The sequence below is a fragment of the Oncorhynchus nerka genome, linkage group LG22 (assembly GCF_034236695.1).
Source record: "Oncorhynchus nerka isolate Pitt River linkage group LG22, Oner_Uvic_2.0, whole genome shotgun sequence".
Classification (NCBI taxonomy): Eukaryota; Metazoa; Chordata; class Actinopteri; order Salmoniformes; family Salmonidae; genus Oncorhynchus; species Oncorhynchus nerka.
In genome coordinates this window covers 7,308,200-7,331,716 of record NC_088417.1, presented here as the reverse complement: position 1 = coordinate 7,331,716, position 23,517 = coordinate 7,308,200, and the positions used below count along the sequence as shown (strand labels likewise).

The window sequence follows — 23,517 nt, the reverse complement described above, 5'->3', positions numbered from 1 at the left end:
CCATCCAGATTGAGCCATACATGCTGAGTCATACAGATTGAGCCATACAGATTGCGCCATACATGCTCAGCCATACATGCTGAGCCATATAGATTGAGCCATACATGCTGAGCCATACAGATTGAGCCATACATGCTGAGTCATACAGATTGAGCCATACAGATTGAGCCATACAGATTGAGCCATACAGATTCTAAAATAGTTGGGAAGAGATTTTGGATGTACTGATTCTATGTCACATGGTTTATGAACCGATACACAAAACAACACTGGATGATTAAAATCTTGGTTTTTCAGTTTAAATGATGGGATTCAAACATCACGATGAACTACAGATCTTCGAACTGCAGAAATAAGATTGAGCCATACAGATTGGGCCAAACATGCTGAGCCATACAGATTGGGCCATACATCACGATGAACTACAGATCTTCGAACTGTAGAAATAAAATCGCTACTGTCCATAAGTAGCTTGTTTTTGGTCGCAGGTTCAGGAATGGGTTTTGAATTGTAACATTTACCTGTAGCTAACTCTGCAGATAGCATTGCTGGGTGATTTAAACAGTCATCGTGAATCGATCAATAATGTAACAATACTGTTAGCAAACATGTTTATCTTCAGTTTACGGTCTGTAGAAACTATGAGAGTAGAAAAGTTCAGAACCTTTATGAAACGTCACAGCACAGATTTAAAAAAATATATATATTTCAGGTAGTACTCATAACTGGACGGTGTTCAGAGATAGATGAGAGGGGGTTAGGGTAGATGAAGGATGGGACTAAAAACAAACTGAAGAGAACTAATGTAAAAAAATATATATACTGTGTCTGTAAAATGTATAAACTGGAAGTAGAAGCCTAAGTGTTGTCGTATAGTTTACTCCAATTAGGGGAGGGCTGGTAAAGTTAGGGGAAAATCGAGCACACAGTCATGCAATCTCCATAGACAAACATTGACAGTAGATTGGCCTTACTGAAGAGCTCAGTGACTTTCACCGTGCCACCGTCATAGGATTCCACCTTGCCAACAAGTCAGTTCATCACATTTCTGCCCTGCTAGAGCTGCCGCTGTCAACGAAGTGAAAACGTCTAGGAGCACCAACGGCTCAGCCGCGAAGTGATAAGTTACACAAGCTCACAGAACGGGACCACCGAGTGCTGAAGCGCATACCGCAGAAAAATTGTTTGTCCTCAGTTGCAACCCTCACTACAGAGTTCCAATCTGCCTCTGGAATCAACGTCAGCACAAGGACTGTTCGTCGGGAGCTTCATGAAATGGGTTTCCATGGCCGAGCAGCCGCACACAAGCCTAAGATCACCATGCGCAATGCCAAGTCTCTGCTGGAGTGGTATAAAGCTCGCCACAATTGGACGCTGGAGCAGTGGAAACACGTTCTCTGGAGTGATGAATCACTCTTCACCATCTGGCAGTCCAACGGACTAATCTGGGTTTGGTGGATGGCAGGAGAACACTACCTGCCCCAACGCATAGTTCCGACTGTAAAGTTTGGTGGAGGAGGAATAATGGTCTGGGGCTGTTTTTCATGGTTCGGGCTACACCCCTTAGCTCCAGTGAAGGTAAATCGTAACGCTACAGCATACAATGACATTCTAGACGATGCTGTGCTTCCAACATTGTGGCAACAGTTTGGGGAAGGCCATTTCCTATTGTCATCGAGGTAAAAGGTGGCTACTTTGAAGAATCTCAAATATAAAATATATTTTGATTTGTTTAACACTTTTGTGGTTACTACATGATTCCGTATGTGTTATGTCGTAGTTTTGATGTCTTCACTATTGTTCTACAATAGAACAAATAAAGAAAAACCCCTGGAATGAGTAGGTGACTGGTACTGTATGATGTGTCCTGTCTTGTGGTAAATCTTCATGGTTCCTGTATGGAGGTTGCATGTTCTCCAGTCAAGCCAGCCTCTGTGCAGAGGTCTGGAAGGGATCGTCACAAGCGGCAGTAGGAACACAATACCGTGACTCAGTCTGAAAGGGATCAGCCTTTGCTTCTTAACCATCGCTTTGCCCCAGGGGGATGGGTCTGAATTGGCACACTTTTCCCTATATAATGCACTACTGTCTGTACTTTTATTTGGTGGGTGTGTCTGTCTGTCCTGTCTGTGCAGGGAGGCGGCCCAAGAAGTGGATGGGAAGACGCAGCTGTTTAACGAGATCAGGCGGAAGAAAAAGGAGAGGAAAGAGAGAAAGAGGCTGAAAATGGGGATGACTGTAGTCTACCTGGCCTCACCTGTTTCACTCACAACAACGACCACTGGCAGACCGCCCCCTTCTGGAACCGTACGCTACTACACCGTCACTACACCGTTACTACACCGTTACTACACCGTTACTACGCCAACACTACACCGTTACTACGCCAACACTACACCGTTACTACGCCAACACTACACCGTTACTACACCGTTACTACGCCAACACTACACCGTTACTACACCGTTACTACGCCAACACTACACCGTTACTACACCGTTACTACACCGTTACTACGCCAACACTACACCGTTACTACGCCAACACTACACCGTTACTACACCGTTACTACACCGTTACTACGCCAACACTACACTGTTACTACACTGTTACTACACCGTTACTACACTGTTACTACACCGTTAATATGCCAACACTACACCATTACTACACCGTTAATATGCCAACACTACATTGTTACTACACCGTTACTAAACTGTTACTACACCGTTAATATGCCAACACTACACCATTACTACACCGTTAATATGCCAACACTACACCTTTACAACACCGTTAATACGCCAACACTACACTGTTACTACACCATTAATATGCCAACACTACACCGTTACTACACTGTTACTACACCGTTAATATGCCAACACTACACCATTACTACACCGTTAATATGCCAACACTACACCTTTACAACACCGTTAATACGCCAACACTACACTGTTACTACACCATTAATATGCCAACACTACACCGTTACTACACTGTTACTACACCATTAATATGCCAACACTACACTGTTACTACACCATTAATATGCCAACACTACACCGTTACTACACTGTTACTACACCGTTAATACGCCAACACTACACTGTTACTACACCATTAATATGCCAACACTACACCGTTACTACACTGTTACTACACCGTTAATATGCCAACACTACACTGTTACTACACGGTTACTAAACCGTTAATATGCCAACACTACACTGTTACTACACCGTTACTACGCCAACACTACACTGTTACTACGCTGTTACTACACCATTACTACACCGTTACTACACCGTTAATACGCCAACACTACACTGTTACTACACCAACACTACACTGTTATTACACCATTAATACGCCAACAATACACTGTTACTACACCGTTACTACCCCAACAGTACACTGTTACTACACTGGAAGGTTCTGTTCTAGTTAGTAGTTAACCCTGGTCTGTCCTTCCTCCAGTTGGAAGGTTCTGTTCTAGTTAGTAGTTAACCCTGATCTGTCCCTTCCTCTAATCCTCCAATTGGAGGGTTCTGTTCTAGTTAGTAGTTAACCCTGTTGTCCTTCCTCCAGTTGGAAGGTTCTGTTCTAGTTAATAGTTAACCCTGATCTGTCCCTTCCTCTAATCCTCCAGTTGGAGCGTCCTGTTCTAGTTAGTAGTTAACCCTGATCTGTCCCTTCCTCTAATCCTCCAGTTGGAGCGTTCTGTTCTAGTTAGTAGTTAACCCTGTTGTCCTTCCTCTAGTTGGAGGGTTCTGTTCTAGTTAGTAGTTAACCCTGCTGTCCTTCCTCCAGTTGGAGCGTTCTGTTCTAGTTAGTAGTTAACCCTGTTGTCCTTCCTCTAGTTGGAGGGTTCTGTTCTAGTTAGTAGTTAACCCTGTTGTCCTTCCTCTAGTTGGAGCGTTCTGTTCTAGTTAGTAGTTAACCCTGGTCTGTCCCTTCCTCTAGTTGGAGGGTTCTGTTCTAGTTAGTAGTTAACCCTGTTGTCCTTCCTCCAGTTGGAGGGTTCTGTTCTAGTTAGTAGTTAACCCTGCTGTCCTTCCTCCAGTTGGAGGGTTCGTTCTGTTCTAGTTAGTAGTTAACCCTGTTGTCCTTCCTCTAATCCTCCAGTTGGAGGGTTCTGTTCTAGTTAGTAGTTAACCCTGGTCTGTCCCTTCCTCTAGTTGGAGGGTTCTGTTCTAGTTAGTAGTTAACCCTGTTGTCCTTCCTCCAGTTGGAGCGTTCTGTTCTAGTTAGTAGTTAACCCTGGTCTGTCCTTCCTCTAGTTGGAGGGTTCTGTTCTAGTTAGTAGTTAACCCTGTTGTCCTTCCTCCAGTTGGAGGGTTCTGTTCTAGTTAGTAGTTAACCCTGTTGTCCTTCCTCTAATCCTCCAGTTGGAGGGTTCTGTTCTAGTTAGAGGGTAGTTAACCCTTCCTGGTCTGTCCCTTGTCCTTCCTCTAGTTGGAGGGTTCTGTTCTATTTAGTAGTTAACCCTGTTGTCCTTCCTCCAGTTGGAGGGTTCTGTTCTAGTTAGTAGTTAACCCTGGTCTGTCCTTCCTCCAGTTGGAGCGTTCTGTTCTAGTTAGTAGTTAACCCTGTTGTCCTTCCTCTAGTTGGAGGGTTCTGTTCTAGTTAGTAGTTAACTCTGTTGTCCTTCCTACAGTTGGAGGGTTCCGTTCTAGTTAGTAGTTAACCCTGGTCTGTCCCTTCCTCTAATCCCCCAGTGGGAGCATTCTGTGCCTGCACCAGTTCCAACAACAACACCTACTGGTGCGTGAGGACCATCAGTTGGAGGTTCTGTTCTAAAGTAGTTAACCCTGTTGTCCTTCCTCCAGTTGGAGGCGTTCAACACCCTGTTCTGTGAGTTGGAGGGTTCTGTTCTAGTTAGTAGTTAACCTGGCTTCCTCTAGTACTTTGACCTCAACCACTAGTTACCCCTATCAGTTGGAGGGTTCTGTTCTAGTGGAACCCTCCTCCCCCTTCAGATACCTTTCAGTTTGTATTTTCTGTCTATTCTGTTCTAGAAAACTATGTAACCCTTGAAGTCTGTGTTAGTAGTTAACTGTCTGTTAGTAGTTAAGTAGTTAACCCTGTTGTCCTTCCTCCAGTTGGAGGTTCTGTTCTAGTTAGTAGTTAACCTTGTTGTCCTTCCTCCAGTGTCTGTGTGTGTCTGTGTGTGTCTGTGTGTGTTTGTGTCTGTCTGTCTGTGTGTGTGTCTGTGTCCGTGTGTCTGTGTCTGTCTGTGTCTGTCTGTGTTTGTGTCTGTCTGTCTGTGTTTGTGTCTTCCTCTAATCCTCCAGTGTCCGTGTGTCTGTGTGTGTCTGTGTGTGTGTCTGTGTGTGTCTGTGTGTGTCTGTGTCTGTCTGTGTTTGTGTCTGTCTGTCTGTGTTTGTGTCTGTGTCCGTGTGTCTGTGTGTGTCTGTGTCTGTCTGTGTCTGTCTGTGTTTGTGTCTGTCTGTCTGTGTTTGTGTCTGTGTCCGTGTGTCTGTGTGTGTCTGTGTGTGTGTCTGTGTCTGTCTGTGTTTGTGTCTGTCTGTCTGTGTTTGTGTCTGTGTCCGTGTGTCTGTGTGTGTGTCTGTGTGTGTCTGTGTGTGTCTGTGTCTGTCTGTGTTTGTGTCTGTCTGTCTGTGTTTGTGTCTGTGTCCGTGTGTCTGTGTGTGTCTGTGTGTGTGTGTCTGTGTGTCTGTGTGTGTCTGTGTCTGTGTGTGTCTGTGTGTGTCCGTGTGTCTGTGTGTGTCCGTGTGTCTGTGTCTGTGTGTCTGTGTGTGTCTGTGTGTGGCTGTGTGTGGCTGTCTGTGTTTGTGTCTGTCTGTCTGTGTTTGTGTCTGTGTCTGTGTGTGTCCGTGTGTGTCTGTGTGTGGCTGTCTGTGTTTGTGTCTGTCTGTCTGTGTTTGTGTCTGTCTGTCTATGTGTGTCTGTCTGTGTGCCTCTGTGTGCCTCCATGTGTGTGTGTCTGTGCCTGTCTGTGTGTGTGCCTCCATGTGTGTGTGTCTGTGTCTGTGTCTGTGTGTGTCCGTGTGTGTCTGTGTGTCTGTGTGTGTCTGTGTGTGTGTCTGTGTCTGTGTGTGTCTGTGTGTGTCCGTGTGTCTGTGTGTGTCCGTGTGTCTGTGTCTGTGTGTCTGTGTGTGTCCGTGTGTATGTGTCTGTGTGTCTGTGTGTGTCCGTGTGTATGTGTGTCTGTGTGTGTCCGTGTCTGTGTGTGTCTTATAGTTGACCAACGTGGTGTATTCCGTGGACAGAGAGGTGTTGAACACCCTCCATTCCCAGCTGATGGAGATGAGGAGCTGCCAGGGACACAGGCAGTGTAACCCCCGACCCAAAGGGCTGGACACAACAGGTAAACACACACATACTACTACAGCACGTCTATTAGTACTACTACAGCGATACTACAGTACGTCTATTAGTACTACTACAGCGATACTACAGTACGTCTATTAGTACTACTACAGTGATACTACTAGTACTACTACAGCGATACTACAGTATGTCTATTAGTACTACTACAGTGATACTACTAGTACTACTACAGCGATACTACAGTATGTCTATTAGTACCACTACAGCGATACTACAGTACGTCTATTAGTACTACTACAGCGATACTACAGTACGTCTATTAGTACTACTACAGCGATACTACTAGTACTACTACAGCGATACTACAGTATGTCTATTAGTACTACTACAGTGATACTACTAGTACTACTACAGTGATACTACAGTACGTCTATTAGTACTACTACAGCGATACTACAGTACAGTGTGTTACTGTACACTACAGTGTGTACCCTACAGTGTGTTACTGTACCCTACAGTGTGTTACTGTACCCTACAGTGTGTTACTGTACACTACAGTGTGTTACTGTGTTACTGTACCCTACAGTGTGTTACTGTACCCTACAGTGTGTTACTGTACACTACCGTGTGTTACTGTGTTACTGTACCCTACAGTGTGTTACTGTACACTACAGTGTGTTACTGTACCCTACAGTGTGTTACTGTACCCTACAGTGTGTTACTGTGTTACTGTACCCTACAGTGTGTTACTGTGTTACTGTACCCTACAGTGTGTTACTATGTTACTGTACCCTACAGTGTGTTACTGTACCCTACATTGTGTTACTGTACACTACAGTGTGGTTCTGTACCCTACAGTGTGTCTCTGTACACTACAGTGTGTTACTGTACCCTACAGTGTGTTACTGTACACTACAGTGTGTTACTGTACCCTACAGTGTGTTACTGTACACTACAGTGTGTTACTGTACCCTACAGTGTTTTACTGTACCCTACAGTGTGTTACTGTACCCTACAGTGTGGTTCTGTACCCTACAGTGTGTTACTGTACCCTACAGTGTGTTACTGTATCCTACAGTGTGTTACTGTACACTACAGTGTGTTACTGTACCCTACAGTGTTTTACTGTGTTACTGTACACTACAGTGTGTTACTGTACACTACAGTGTGTTACTGTACACTACAGTGTTTTACTGTACCCTACAGTGTGTTACTGTACACTACAGTGTGTTACTGTACACTACAGTGTTTTACTGTACCCTACAGTGTTTTACTGTACCCTACAGTGTGTTACTGTACACTACAGTGGGTTAGTGTACACTACATTGTGTTACTGTACCCTACAGTGTGTTACTGTACACTACAGTGTGTTACTGTACACTACAGTGTTTTACTGTGTTACTGTACACTACAGTGTGTTACTGTACACTACAGTGTGGTTCTGTACCCTACAGTGTGTTACTGTGTTACTGTACCCTACAGTGTGTTACTGTACCCTACAGTGTGTTACTGTACACTACAGTGTGTTACTGTACCCTACAGTGTGTTACTGTACACTACATTGTGTTACTGTACACTACAGTGTGTTACTGTGTTACTGTACCCTACAGTGTGTTACTGTGTTACTGTACCCTACAGTGTGGTTCTGTACCCTACAGTGTGTTACTGTGCCCTACAGTGTGTTACTGTACCCTACAGTGTGTTACTGTACACTACAGTGTGTTACTGTGTTACTGTACCCTACAGTGTGTTACTGTACCCTACAGTGTGTTACTGTGTTACTGTACACTACAGTGTGTTACTGTACCCTACAGTGTGTTACTGTACACTACAGTGTGTTACTGTACCCTACAGTGTGTTACTGTACCCTACAGTGTGTTACTGTACACTACAGTGTGTCTCTGTACACTACAGTGTGTTACTGTGTTACTGTACCCTACAGTGTGTTACTGTACCCTACAGTGTGTTACTGTACCCTACAGTGTGGTACTGTACACTACAGTGTGTTACTGTGTTACTGTACCCTACAGTGTGTTACTGTACACTACAGTGTGTTACTGTACACTGCAGTGTGTTACTGTACCCTACAGTGTGGTTCTGTACACTACAGTGTGTTACTGTACACTACAGTGTGTTACTGCGTTACTGTACCCTACAGTGTGTTACTGTACACTACAGTGTGTTACTGTACACTACAGTGTGTTACTGTGTTACTGTACCCTACAGTGTGTTACTGTGTTACTGTACCCTACAGTGTGTTACTGCGTTACTGTACACTACAGTGTGTTACTGTGTTACTGTACCCTACAGTGTGTTACTGTACACTACAGTGTGTTACTGTGTTACTGTACACTACAGTGTGTTACTGTACACTACAGTGTGTTACTGTGTTACTGTACACTACAGTGTGTTACTGTGTTACTGTACCCTACAGTGTGTTACTGTGTTACTGTACCCTACAGTGTGTTACTGTACACTACAGTGTGTTACTGTGTTACTGTACACTACAGTGTGTTACTGTGTTACTGTACCCTACAGTGTGTTACTGTGTTACTGTACCCTACAGTGTGTTACTGTACACTACAGTGTGTTACTGTGTTACTGTACCCTACAGTGTGTTACTGTACACTACAGTGTTTTACTGTACCCTACAGTGTGTTACTGTACCCTACAGTGTGTTACTGTACACTACAGTGTGTTACTGTACACTACAGTGTTTTACTGTGTTACTGTACACTACAGTGTGTTACTGTACACTACAATGTGTTACTGTGTTACTGTACCCTACAGTGTGTTACTGTACACTACAGTGTTTTACTGTACCCTACAGTGTGTTACTGTACCCTACAGTGTGTTACTGTACACTACAGTGTGTTACTGTACCCTACAGTGTTTTACTGTGTTACTGTACACTACAGTGTGTTACTGTACACTACAGTGTGTTACTGTACACTACAGTGTTTTACTGTACACTACAGTGTGTTACTGTACACTACAGTGTTTTCTGTACCCTACAGTGTTTTGTGTTACTGTACCCTACAGTGTGTTACTGTACCCTACAGTGTGTTACTGTACACTACAGTGTGTAACTGTACCCTACAGTGTGTTACTGTACACTACATTGTGTTACTGTACACTACAGTGTTTTACTGTGTTACTGTACCCTACAGTGTGTTACTGTACACTACAGTGTGGTTCTGTACCCTACAGTGTGTTACTGTGTTACCCTACAGTGTGTTACTGTACCCTACAGTGTGTTACTGTACACTACAGTGTGTTACTGTGTTACTGTACCCTACAGTGTGTTACTGTACACTACAGTGTGTTACTGTGTTACTGTACCCTACAGTGTGTTACTGTGTTACTGTACCCTACAGTGTGTTACTGTGTTACTGTACCCTACAGTGTGTTACTGTACCCTACAGTGTGTTACTGTACCCTACAGTGTGTTACTGTACACTACAGTGTGTTCTGTACACTACAGTGTGTTACTGTGTTACTGTACCCTACAGTGTGTTACTGTACCCTACAGTGTGTTACTGTACTGTACACTACAGTGTGTTACTGTACCCTACAGTGTGTTACTGTACACTACAGTGTGTTACTGTACCCTACAGTGTGTTACTGTACCCTACAGTGTGTTACTGTACACTACAGTGTGTCTCTGTACACTACAGTGTGTTACTGTGTTACTGTACCCTACAGTGTGTTACTGTACCCTACAGTGTGTTACTGTACCCTACAGTGTGGTTCTGTACACTACAGTGTGTTACTGTGTTACTGTACCCTACAGTGTGTTACTGTACACTACAGTGTGTTACTGTACACTACAGTGTGTTACTGTACCCTACAGTGTGTTACTGTACACTACAGTGTGTTACTGTGTTACTGTACCCTACAGTGTGTTACTGTACACTACAGTGTGTTACTGTGTTACTGTACACTACAGTGTGTTACTGTACACTACAGTGTGTTACTGTGTTACTGTACAGTGTGTTACTGTACACTACAGTGTGTTACTGTGTTACTGTACACTACAGTGTGTTACTGTACACTACAGTGTGTTACTGTGTTACTGTACCCTACAGTGTGTTACTGTACACTACAGTGTGTTACTGTGTTACTGTACACTACAGTGTGTTACTGTACACTACAGTGTGTTACTGTGTTACTGTACACTACAGTGTGTTACTGTGTTACTGTACACTACAGTGTGTTACTGTACACTACAGTGTGTTACTGTACACTACAGTGTGTCTCTGTACACTACAGTGTGTTACTGTACCCTACAGTGTGTTACTGTACCCTACAGTGTGGTTCTGTACACTACAGTGTGTTACTGTGTTACTGTACCATACAGTGTGTTACTGTACACTACAGTGTGTTACTGTACACTACAGTGTGTTACTGTACCCTACAGTGTGTTACTGTACCCTACAGTGTGGTTCTGTACACTACAGTGTGTTACTGCGTTACTGTACACTACAGTGTGTTACTGTACCCTACAGTGTGTTACTGTACCCTACAGTGTGTTACTGTACACTACAGTGTGTTACTGTGTTACTGTACACTACAGTGTGTTACTGTTTTACTGTACACTACAGTGTGTTACTGTACACTACAGTGTGTTACTGTGTTACTGTACACTACAGTGTGTTACTGTGTTACTGTACACTACAGTGTGTTACTGTACCCTACAGTGTGTTACTGTACACTACAGTGTGTTACTGTACCCTACAGTGTGTTACTGTGTTACTGTACCCTACAGTGTGTCTCTGTACCCTACAGTGTGTCTCTGTACACTACAGTGTGTTACTGCGTTACTGTACACTACAGTGTGTTACTGTGTTACTGTACCCTACAGTGTGTTACTGTACCCTACAGTGTGTTACTGTACACTACAGTGTGTTACTGTACACTACAGTGTGTTACTGTGTTACTGTACACTACAGTGTGTTACTGTGTTACTGTACACTACAGTGTGTTACTTTACACTACAGTGTGTTACTGTACACTACAGTGTGTCTCTGTACACTACAGTGTGTCACTGTACCCTACAGTGTGTTACTGTACACTACAGTGTGTTACTGTACCCTACAGTGTGTTACTGTACACTACAGTGTGTTACTGTACCCTACAGTGTTTTACTGTACCCTACAGTGTGTTACTGTACCCTACAGTGTGGTTCTGTACCCTACAGTGTGTTACTGTATCCTACAGTGTGTTACTGTACACGACAGTGTGTTACTGTACCCTACAGTGTTTTACTGTACACCCACACCATCCCACTAGTTACGTCCTTCCCAATCTCACCATCTATCTACCCATCCAACCCAATCAAATATCCCTCCATCCTCTCCACCCGAGCCCTGTCCTGCTCCTCCTCTCCTCCATCGTCTCTCCATCCATACTCTAACAGAACCGTCAGTTCTCCTCTAGAGATGCTGGTTTGTCCTGTTCATGAAGAGACAATGTGAATGATTTGTTATTTTTCTTACCCACAACACATCTCTTTATTAACATTGGTTCTTATTTTCCTGACCAGGAGGTAAAGATGGAGACAGCTACGAAGCACACAGGTATCCCACCCTTCTTTTACGATCTCTCTGAGTGTGTCCCAAATTGTACACTATTACCAATATAGTGCACTTTTGACCAGAACCCTTAGGTCCCTTAGGGCTCTGGTCTAAAGTGCACTACATAGGGAATAGTGTAATAATCCATGAGGTGTTCGAAGCTGCTTGGTTTTTTGACTGCATGCCTGGGAAACTATGCTAACTAATAATCGATTAGTCGACTCGATTTTTAGATTTCCTCTTAATTGAAAGTAGCTTGTCATCACGTCACCAGGAAGTCTGAGGGGGAGTCATCGTTGTATCTTTACACTGTGTTCATTTAAGATGATACTCTCATCCAGATTGACTTCTAGTCAGAACAAAACTGTCTTTATCTTCTGGTTGAGGCACAGATCTGTCTTCAGCCCCTCTCTCCACTCCTTCATGCATCAGGGCTGTCTTCTAGAACATCTGTCAGACTGTCTGTGTGTCTATTATAACATCTGTCAGACTGTCTGTGTGTCTTCTAGAACATCTGTCAGACTGTCTGTGTGTCTTCTAGAACATCTGTCAGACTGTCTGTGTGTCTTCTAGAACATCTGTCAGACTGTCTGTGTGTCTTCTAGAACATCTGTCAGACTGTCTGTGTGTCTATTATAACATCTGTCAGACTGTGTCTGTGTGTCTATTAGAACATCTGTCAGACTGTGTCTGTCTGTCTGTGTGTCTATTAGACCATCTGTCAGACTGTATCTGTGTGTCTATTAGGACATCTGTCTGTCTGTGTCTGTCTGTCTGTGTGTCTATTAGAACATCTGTCTGTCTGTGTGTCTGTTAGAACATCTGTCAGACTGTATCTGTGTATCTATTAGGACATCTGTCTGTCTGTGTCTGTCTGTCTGTGTGTCTATTAGAACATCTGTCTGTCTGTGTGTCTGTTAGAACATCTGTTAGACTGTGTCTGTGTGTCTATTAGAACATCTGTCTGTCTGTGTGTCTGTTAGAACATCTGTCAGACTGTGTCTGTCTGTCTATTAGAACATCTGTCAGACTGTGTCTGTCTATTAGAACATCTGTCTGTCTGTCTGTGTCTATTAGAACATCTGTCTGTCTATTAGAACATCTGTCTGTGTGTCTGTGTGTCTATTAGAACATCTGTCTGTCTGTCTGTCTGTCTGTCTGTCTATTAGAACATCTGTCTGTCTGTGTCTGTCTGTCTGTCTGTCGGTGTGGAGCGGCCACGCTCCACACCGCGTGGCCGCGGCCACCCTAATCTGGTGGTCCCAGCGCGCACGACCCACGTGGAGTTCCAGGTCTCCGGTAGCCTCTGGAACTGCCGATCTGCGGCCAACAAGGCAGAGTTCATCTCAGCCTATGCCTCCCTCCAGTCCCTCGACTTCTTGGCACTGACGGAAACATGGATCACCACAGACAACACTGCTACTCCTACTGCTCTCTCTTCGTCTGCCCACGTGTTCTCGCACACCCCGAGAGCTTCTGGTCAGCGGGGTGGTGGCACCGGGATCCTCATCTCTCCCAAGTGGTCATTCTCTCTTTCTCCCCTTACCCATCTGTCTATCACCTCCTTTGAATTCCATGCTGTCACAGTTACCAGCCCTTTCAAGCTTAACATCCTTATCATTTATCGCCCTCCAGGTTCCCTCGGAGAGTTCATCAATGAGCTTGATGCCTTGATAAGCTACTTTCCTGAGGACGGCTCACCTCTCACAGTTCTGGGCGACTTTAACCTCCCCACGTCTACCTTTGACTCATTCCTCTCTGCCTCCTTCTTTCCACTCCTCTCCTCTTTTGACCTCACCCTCTCACCTTCCCCCTACTCACAAGGCAGGAAATACGCTCGACCTCATCTTTACTAGATGCTGTTCTTCCACTAACCTCATTGCAACTCCCCCTCCAAGTCTCCGACCACTACCTTGTATCCTTTTCCCTCTCGCTCTCATCCAACACTTCCCACACTGCCCCTACTCGGATGGTATCGCGCCGTCCCAACCTTCGCTCTCTCTCCCCGCTACTCTCTCCTCTTCCATCCTATCATCTCTTCCCTCTGCTCAAACCTTCTCCAACCTATCTCCTGATTCTGCCTCCTCAACCCTCCTCTCCTCCCTTTCTGCATCCTTTGACTCTCTATGTCCCCTATCCCCCAGGCCGGCTCGGTCCTCCCCTCCCGCTCCGTGGCTCGACGACTCATTGCGAGCTCACAGAACAGGGCTCCGGGCAGCCGAGCGGAAATGGAGGAAAACTCGCCTCCCTGCGGACCTGACATCCTTTCACTCCCTCCTCTCTACATTTTCCTCTTCTCTCTCTGCTGCTAAAGCCACTTTCTACCACTCTAAATTCCAAGCATCTGCCTCTAACCCTAGGAAGCTCTTTGCAACCTTCTCCTCCCTCCTGAATCCTCCTCCCCCTCCCCCTCCTCCCCTCTCTGCAGATGACTTCGTCAACCATTTTGAAAAGAAGGTCGACGACATCCGATCCTCGTTTGCTAAGTCAAACGACACCGCTGGTTCTGCTCACACTGCCCTACCCTGTGCTCTGACCTCTTTCTCCCCTCTCTCTCCAGATGAAATCTTGCGTCTTGTGACGGCCGGCCGCCCAACAACCTGCCCGCTTGACCCTATCCCCTCCTCTCTTCTCCAGACCATTTCCGGAGACCTTCTCCCTTACCTCACCTCGCTCATCAACTCATCCCTGACCGCTGGCTACGTCCCTTCCGTCTTCAAGAGAGCGAGAGTTGCACCCCTTCTGAAAAAACCTACACTCGATCCCTCCGATGTCAACAACTACAGACCAGTATCCCTTCTTTCTTTTCTCTCCAAAACTCTTGAACGTGCCGTCCTTGGCCAGCTCTCCCGCTATCTCTCTCAGAATGACCTTCTTGATCCAAATCAGTCAGGTTTCAAGACTAGTCATTCAACTGAGACTGCTCTTCTCTGTATCACGGAGGCGCTCCGCACTGCTAAAGCTAACTCTCTCTCCTCTGCTCTCATCCTTCTAGACCTATCGGCTGCCTTCGATACTGTGAACCATCAGATCCTCCTCTCCACCCTCTCCGAGTTGGGCATCTCCAGCGCGGCCCACGCTTGGATTGCGTCCTACCTGACAGGTCGCTCCTACCAGGTGGTGTGGCGAGAATCCGTCTCCACACCACGTGCTCTCACCACTGGTGTCCCCCAGGGCTCTGTTCTAGGCCCTCTCCTATTCTCGCTATACACCAAGTCACTTGGCTCTGTCATAACCTCACATGGTCTCTCCTATCATTGCTATGCAGACGACACACAATTAATCTTCTCCTTTCCCCCTTCTGATGACCAGGTGGCGAATCGCATCTCTGCATGTCTGGCAGACATATCAGTGTGGATGACGGATCACCACCTCAAGCTGAACCTCGGCAAGACGGAGCTGCTCTTCCTCCCGGGGAAGGACTGCCCATTCCATGATCTCGCCATCACGGTTGACAACTCCATTGTGTCCTCCTCCCAGAGCGCTAAGAACCTTGGCGTGATCCTGGACAACACCCTGTCGTTCTCAACTAACATCAAGGCGGTGGCCCGTTCCTGTAGGTTCATGCTCTACAACATCCGCAGAGTACGACCCTGCCTCACACAGGAAGCGGCGCAGGTCCTAATCCAGGCACTTGTCATCTCCCGTCTGGATTACTGCAACTCGCTGTTGGCTGGGCTCCCTGCCTGTGCCATTAAACCCCTACAACTCATCCAGAACGCCGCAGCCCGTCTGGTGTTCAACCTTCCCAAGTTCTCTCACGTCACCCCACTCCTCCGCTCTCTCCACTGGCTTCCAGTTGAAGCTCGCATCCGCTACAAGACCATGGTGCTTGCCTACGGAGCTGTGAGGGGAACGGCACCTCAGTACCTCCAGGCTCTGATCAGGCCCTACACCCAAACAAGGGCACTGCGTTCATCCACCTCTGGCCTGCTCGCCTCCCTACCACTGAGGAAGTACAGTTCCCGCTCAGCCCAGTCAAAACTGTTCGCTGCTCTGGCCCCCCAATGGTGGAACAAACTCCCTCACGACGCCAGGACAGCGGAGTCAATCACCACCTTCCGGAGACACCTGAAACCCCACCTCTTTAAGGAATACCTAGGATAGGATAAAGTAATCCCTCTCACCCCCCTTAAAAGATTTAGATGCACTACTGTTCCACTGGATGTCATAAGGTGAATGCACCAATTTGTAAGTCGCTCTGGATAAGAGCGTCTGCTAAATGACTTAAATGTAAATGTATTAGAACATCTGTCAGACTGTGTCTGTCTGTCTATTAGAACATCTGTCAGACTGTGTCTGTCTGTCTGTCTGTCTATTAGGACATCTGTCTGTCTGTGTCTGTGTGTCTATTAGGACATCTGTCTGTCTGTGTCTGTCTGTCTGTGTGTCTATTAGAACATCTGTCTGTCTGTATCTGTCTGTCTGTGTGTCTATTAGGACATCTGGATACTGATGTTGGGCTGGATACTAATGTTGGACTGGATACTAATGTTGGGACTGGATACTAATGTTGGACTGGATACTAATGTTGGACTGGATACTAATGTTGGACTGGATACTAATGTTGGACTGGATACTAATGTTGGGCTGGATACTAATGTTGGACTGGATACTAATGTTGGACTGGATACTAATGTTGGACTGGATACTAATGTTGGACTGGATACTAATGTTGGGCTGGAACCTAATGTTGGACTGGATTAGACTGGATACTAATGTTGGACTGGATTAGACTGGATACTAATGCTGGGCTAGATACTAATGTTGGGCTGGATACTGGATATGTTGGATACTAATGTTAGACTGGATACTAATGTTGGGCTGGTTGGGCTGGATACTAATGTTGGACTGGATACTAATGTTGGACTGGATACTAATGTTGGACTGGATACTAATGTTGGACTGGATACTAATGTTGGACTGGATACTAATGTTGGACTGGATACTAATGTTGGGCTGGAAACTAATGTTGGACTGGATACTAATGTTGGACTGGATACTAATGTTGGACTGGATACTAATGTTGGACTGTTGACTGGATACTAATGTTGGACTGGATACTAATGTTGGGCTGGAATAATGTTGGACTGGATACTAATGACTGGATACTAATGTTGGACTGGATACTAATGTTGACTGGATACTAATGTTGGACTGGATACTAATGTTGGACTGGATACTAATGTTGGATACTAATGTTGATGGATACTAATGTTGGGCTGGAAACTAATGTTGGACTGGATACTAATGTTGGACTGGATTAGACTGGATACTAATGTTGGACTGGATACTAATGTTGGACTGGATACTAATGTTGGACTGGATACTAATGTTGGACTGGATACTAATGTTGGACTGGATACTAATGTTGGACTGGATACTAATGTTGGACTGGATACTAATGTTGGGCTGGATACTAATGTTGGACTGGATACTAATGTTGGACTGGATTAGACTGGATACTAATGTTGGACTGGATACTAATGTTGGACTGGATACTAATGTTGGACTTACTAATGTGGATGGGCTAATGTTGGACTGGATACTAATGTTGGACTGGATACTAACTGGATTGGACTGGATACTAATGTTGGACTGGATACTAATGTTGGACTGGATACTGATGTTGGACTGGATACTAATGTTGGACTGGATACTAATGTTGGACTGGATACTAATGTTGGACTGGATACTAATGTTGGACTGGATACTAATGTTGCGCTGGATACTAATGTTGGACTGGATACTAATGTTGGACTGGATACTAATGTTGGACTCCCCTAATGTTGGACCCCCTGGATACTAATGTTGGACTGGATTAGACCCCTGGATACTAATGTTGGACTGGATACTACCTGGATACTAATGTTGGACTGGATACACAGCACTGGATACAACCAGTCTGGGACTGGATACGATGTTGGACTGGATACTAATGTTGGGCTGGAAGTTGGACTGGATACCCAACCTGACGGAGGAGGAGGAGGTGACTACAGCCCAGGGACTGGATACTAATGTTGCCTGGATACTAATGTTGGACTGGATACTAATGTCCCTCTCCTCCCCCCCCCCACCCCCCACCCACACATCTTCCAGAAGGACGTTGATGATGTTTCTGCTACACCTTTTAGACCAACCGGAGAAAAACAACGACGACGACCAAAACCCCAAAAAGCTTGACTTTAAGGATGACCCGGCGTCTGTGCAGAGGGTGCCCGTGGGGCTGGAGGAGACCCCCAGCCAGGCCTGGTCACCCTGAACTGGGCCACCACGGGACTCCCAGAGACCCCCCTCACCACTCCTCTTGCCCCAAGCACCCCCCCCCCAATCACCACCTCCTCAGTACCACCCACACAGCACGCGACTCAAAGGTTAGAGGTCAACTACAATCTATGAATGAGCTTCCGGATGAGACTAACCCATTAGACAGACCTCAGGTGGTGTGTTATCATCTCTGTGACGTCATCGTCAGCAGATCAGAGGGGGAGGGGCCTGGGGGGAGGTGGTTGCCCGTGAGTGGCCCATCAGCTGGAGGAGGGGCTAGACAGCAAGGGGGCGGGGCTGGTCTTCAGTGGCAACAGGAACAACGGGCTGACGGAGAAGGAGGTGTGACACAATGACCTGGAGAGGGGGACGGAGCTGGGAGGAAGCCTCATCCAGGGACTGGAGCTGGGAGGAAGAGGCCCAAGGCTACCTCCCCCTCTCCCCACAGACAGACAATGATGCCCACAATACAGGCCTCCAACACTATCACTGGGAGCTCCCAAGGGGACTGGGTTGGTAGTGGGCCAGCACCTCCAGACCCAACAGTAACAGGTAGAGATGCAGTAGACTCCCTAGGGCCAATCCCCTCAGCCCTCCTCCAACCACACCCAGTGAGACACATACAGACAAATTAAAGGTGCTGACCTGCCATTGGGCAGCCTGGTGGGCACCATAGAGACACACAGAAACTGGGGGAGATGGAGAGCCAAGATGGCTGACGATGAAGCCTGATGGTCACCATAGAGACACACAGAAACTGGGGGAGATGGAGAGCCAAGATGGCTGACGATGATTTCAGCACCAGTCAGTTAGTGCTGTATTATTAATGAGTATTAAAGTTATTCTTGTTTTTGTTTTTTCACAGGTGCTTTCATTTATTATTATTAGAAAAACTACAGTGTTTTGTTTTTTCAAAATATATATTTTGTAAAAAAAAATGTAAATCCTTAACACAGCAGAAATTATTGAAATGTGGGGAATTCAACTTTTAATTGATTTTAATTAAGATCCAAGTACAAAATAACACAGTTGACCATTTTAATAATAAATATATATATTAAAGGTTATAAGAATGGTGAAACCATTTCCTGGTCTGAAGTTTATAGTTGTCTTTTGGCGTTAGCTAACACCTTGGTGTGCTGCAATGGAGTTGGCTAATGCTAACACCTTGGTGTGCTACAATGGAGTTGGCTAATGCTAACACCTTGGTGTGCTTCAATGGACTTGGCTAATGCTAACACCTCGGTGTGCTACAAGGGAGTTGGCTAATGCTAACACCTTGGTGTGCTACAATGGAGTTGGCTAATGCTAACACCTTGGTGTGCTACAATGAAGTTGGCTAATGCTAACAGACTCAGGCCGGGACGCAATTTGATCTGCGTTAGATCCGTGTTAAAGAGTGCTTGACATTTAAAGTCATTTTCCGATTGAGCTGACATTTGCAGTGTTTACTGTGAATACGATTGCCTGTGAATGCGGGAGCGTTACCTTTTTAAAAGACGCATTGTCGATAATGCGCGATCGGATTGAATCCGCCCTAAGTCATCTCTAGACCGATCATCACTCAGATGATGCCAACAGTTTGACCCTAAACGCACTTTAAACATTCAGCTTTTCCCTTGAACTGACCGTTGTCTTTAGTTTAAATGTGTGTGGTTTGGAAAAAGGTAGTCACTGGGTCATGTCCGAAATCTGACTTGCCTACTACTTAAACTAAACATTGTGTACTAAACGTACTACATGCTATTTAGAACGCATGGTTTAGTAAGAATGTACGAAGTAAGCAACAAATATCAACGTACTGCTCATCCACACTGAGAAGGAGTCATCGACTGCGCAATCACACTTGTTCCGCATCCCCTATTCTGATTATCAGCTGTTGTCAAACACGTGGGGGAAAAAAGCTGCGTCGCTTCCTCAATAGTGTGCTGCGAATTCTATTTCATCAAAAGTCAAATGAGTATGAGATCTGGGCATTTAAAGTATACTCGATTTTCAAAACGTCACATACTATAAAACGATATATTATATTGCATATGTAACCTACTAGGGTATTCGGACACGGTCAGTGTAACTCCCAATTGTGTCATGATGCTTAATACTGATCATTGGTATTTCATTTTGAACACAGTCATTTTATGGATAACTGCTACTGCAAGTGAAACACTGAATGTGACCGTTTATAGTTTCAAAAAAGAAAATGACAAAAATGAACATTGTTACCATAATTTAATGATTTGCTAAATATAATTATTTAACTTTGTTTACTATGTTGTTATGTTACTCTTATAGCTACAGTAACTTCTCCCTATTTCACATTTTGGTCTACAGTACACCCAGCCTCTACACTCAAATTAAAACTTCAGATAGTAAACATAAATTGTTAAAGGTGAAACATGCAGAAATCGCTTCGCCATTTCCTGGTTTCTAAAATTCCATTCGTTCGCCTAATTTCAGTTTGTGACAAAACAAGCAAGTATAGTGCAGAGAATCATTGTACCATCTAAACCCACTGTGAAATATATTTTCCATCACCAAAAAATATTGTATTTTCAGCTGTTTTGAAGTTGGTATACAAAACCCAAAATTAAATGTAAGAATGGGAAGTTATAGAAATAGCACACATAGAACAGGGTCTACCGCTTCTCAGACTTGCTTTCAATGAGGACAGCTCCACTGTGTAACTCACATTTCTATGTGAATTTCTTTGGGTTGCCGAAGAAAAAAAAATTACAGATTGCAGCTTTAACTACTGCACACAAAACGATTTATAAGAATGGGTAGGAAATTCGTATGAGTAGAAGTAATCATTGAGTAAATTATAAAAATAAAAATACATTATTCTTCTGAACACCCAGCAGCCCCTACTAACTCCCATCACATAGACCTGTCTTCCCTTAGTGATAATCAAGGATTCAAAGTTAATGTCCATTATCCTCTCCAAGTTCCATTTCACAAGGAGACAACTGTCACAATGTCAAAACCTTTAAATGCGTCCTTAATGGTACCCTATTCCATTTGTAGTGCACTACGTTTGACCAGCTCCATATGGGCGTAGTGTACTAAACTACATACAGTAGGGTGCTATTAGGGACTTAACCCCGAAACGTTATCCTCCGATTGCTCCTTGAATAGCATAATGGCATTACTATAAGGTGATCTATACGTCATTAATAATGCTGTTTTTTACACTGTCTGTAAAAAAAAACACATGAGAAATCCCTTTTGCCCTCAGAACAGACTCAATTCGTCCGGACACTAAAAGACTCGGGCATGGACACTAAGACTCGGGCATGGACACTAAAAGACTCGGGCATGGACACTAAAAGACTCGGGCATGGACACTAAAAGACTCGGGCATGGACTCTAAAAGACTCGGGCATGGACACTAAAAGACTCGGGCATGGACACTAAAAGACTCGGGCATGGACACTAAAAGACTCGGGCATGGACACTAAAAGACTCGGGCATGGACACTAAAAAGACTCGGGCATGGACTCTAAAAGACTACTAAAGACTCATGGACACTAAATGGGCATGGACACTAAAAGACTCGGGCATGGACACTAAAAGACTCGGGCATGGACACTAAAAGACTCGGGCATGGACACTAAAAGACTCGGGCATGGACACTAAAAGACTCGGGCATGGACACTAAAAGACTCGGGCATGGACACTAAAAGACTCGGGCATGGACACTAAAAGACTCGGGCATGGACACTAAAAGACTCGGGCATGGACTCTAAAAGACTCGGGCATGGACTCTAAAAGACTCGGGCATGGACACTAAAAGACTCGGGCATGGACACTAAAAGACTCGGGCATGGACACTAAAAGACTCGGGCATGGACACTAAAAGACTCGGGCATGGACACTAAAAGACTCGGGCATGGACACTAAAAGGTGTGGAAAGCGTTTCCACGGGAGTGTCGGCCCATGTTGACTCCAATGCTTCCCACAGTTGTGTCAAGTTGGCTGGATGTCAATCAATCAATGAATGAAATGTATTTATAAAGCAGCTGTCTCAAAGTGGCAGGGTAGCCTAGTGGTTAGAGCGTTGGACTAGTAACCGGAAGGTTGCAAGTTCAAACCCCCGAGCTGACAAGGTACAAATCTGTCGTTCTGCTCCTGAACAGGCAGTTAACCCACTGTTCCTAGGCCGTCATTGAAAATAAGAATTTGTTCTTAACTGACTTGCCTGGTTAAATAAAGGTGAAATAAAATAAAATTTAAAAAGTACTTGTACAAAAACCCAGCTTAAAACACCAAACAATGCAGATGTAGAAGCACGGTGGCTAGGAAAAACTCCCTAGAAAGGCATTAGCCAACCTAGGAAGAAACCTAGAGAGGAACCAGGCTATGTGGGGTGGCCAGTCCTCTTCTGGCTGTGCCGGGTGGAGATTATAAGAGTACACGGCCATTACCACCAGATCATTCTTCAAGATGTTCAAATGTCCATAGATGACCAACAGGGTCAAATAATAATAATCACAGTGGTTGTAGAGGGTGCAACAGGTCAGCACCTCAGCTGTGTTTGTCAATTGGCTTCACCTGGTCAGTCTATGTCATAGAAAGAACAGGTGTTCTTAATGTTTTGTACTCGGTGTATACTGTATGTGGTATGAGCAAGTATCCATGGGATTTAACCCATCCCAATCCTATTACATATCCCTGGGTATGTTTGGCCTGTCATTGTCCCTTAAGCTTACATTATGTATTTTTTTTTTAAGTTCTTTTTCTTTTAACAATATGTGCACAAAGCCCCCCCCAAAAAAAAGCTGTTAAGAAATAAACGTGTCAAATATTTCTGGGGGTGACATTTCATCTTATTTAACTAACATAATTTTCTCATACAATCATAAACCCGTCCACCATACTGAGACACCTACCTATGGTTGCAAAAGTTCTGGAACTTTCACAAAAGTTCTGGAACTTTCACAAAAGTTCTGGAACTTTCACAAAATTCCCAGGTTTTTCATAAATCCCGGGTTGGAATTAAACCAGAAGCAGGAGGGGATTAGCAGGAAATCCAGTTACCGCCCAACCAGAATTTCTGGAATACCTGGGAACTTTGGAGAGGTTTACCGGGATTTTAAACCCTAGACACACCTACCACATTATGGAATCGCTCAATCGGTAGTGTGGAGCCGTGCATTATCCTGCTGGAACATGAGGTGATGGCAGTGGATGAATGGCACAACAATGGGCCTCAGGATCTCGACATGGTTTCTCTGTTCATTCAAATTGCCGTCAATAAAATGCAATTGTGTTCATTGTCCGTAGTTTAAGCCTGCCCATACCATCACCCCACCACAAGGCACTCTGTTCCCAACGTTGACATCAGCTAACAACTTGCCCAGACGACACCATGCAG

At 44.9% G+C, this 23,517-nt stretch overlaps 1 pseudogene; it reads left to right on the top strand.

Annotated features, from left to right (window-relative positions):
• LOC115124278 (extracellular sulfatase Sulf-1-like) overlaps positions 1-21,598 on the top strand; it is an 87,060-nt pseudogene extending 65,462 nt beyond the window's left edge.
• The last annotated feature ends 1,919 nt before the right edge of the window (positions 21,599-23,517 follow it).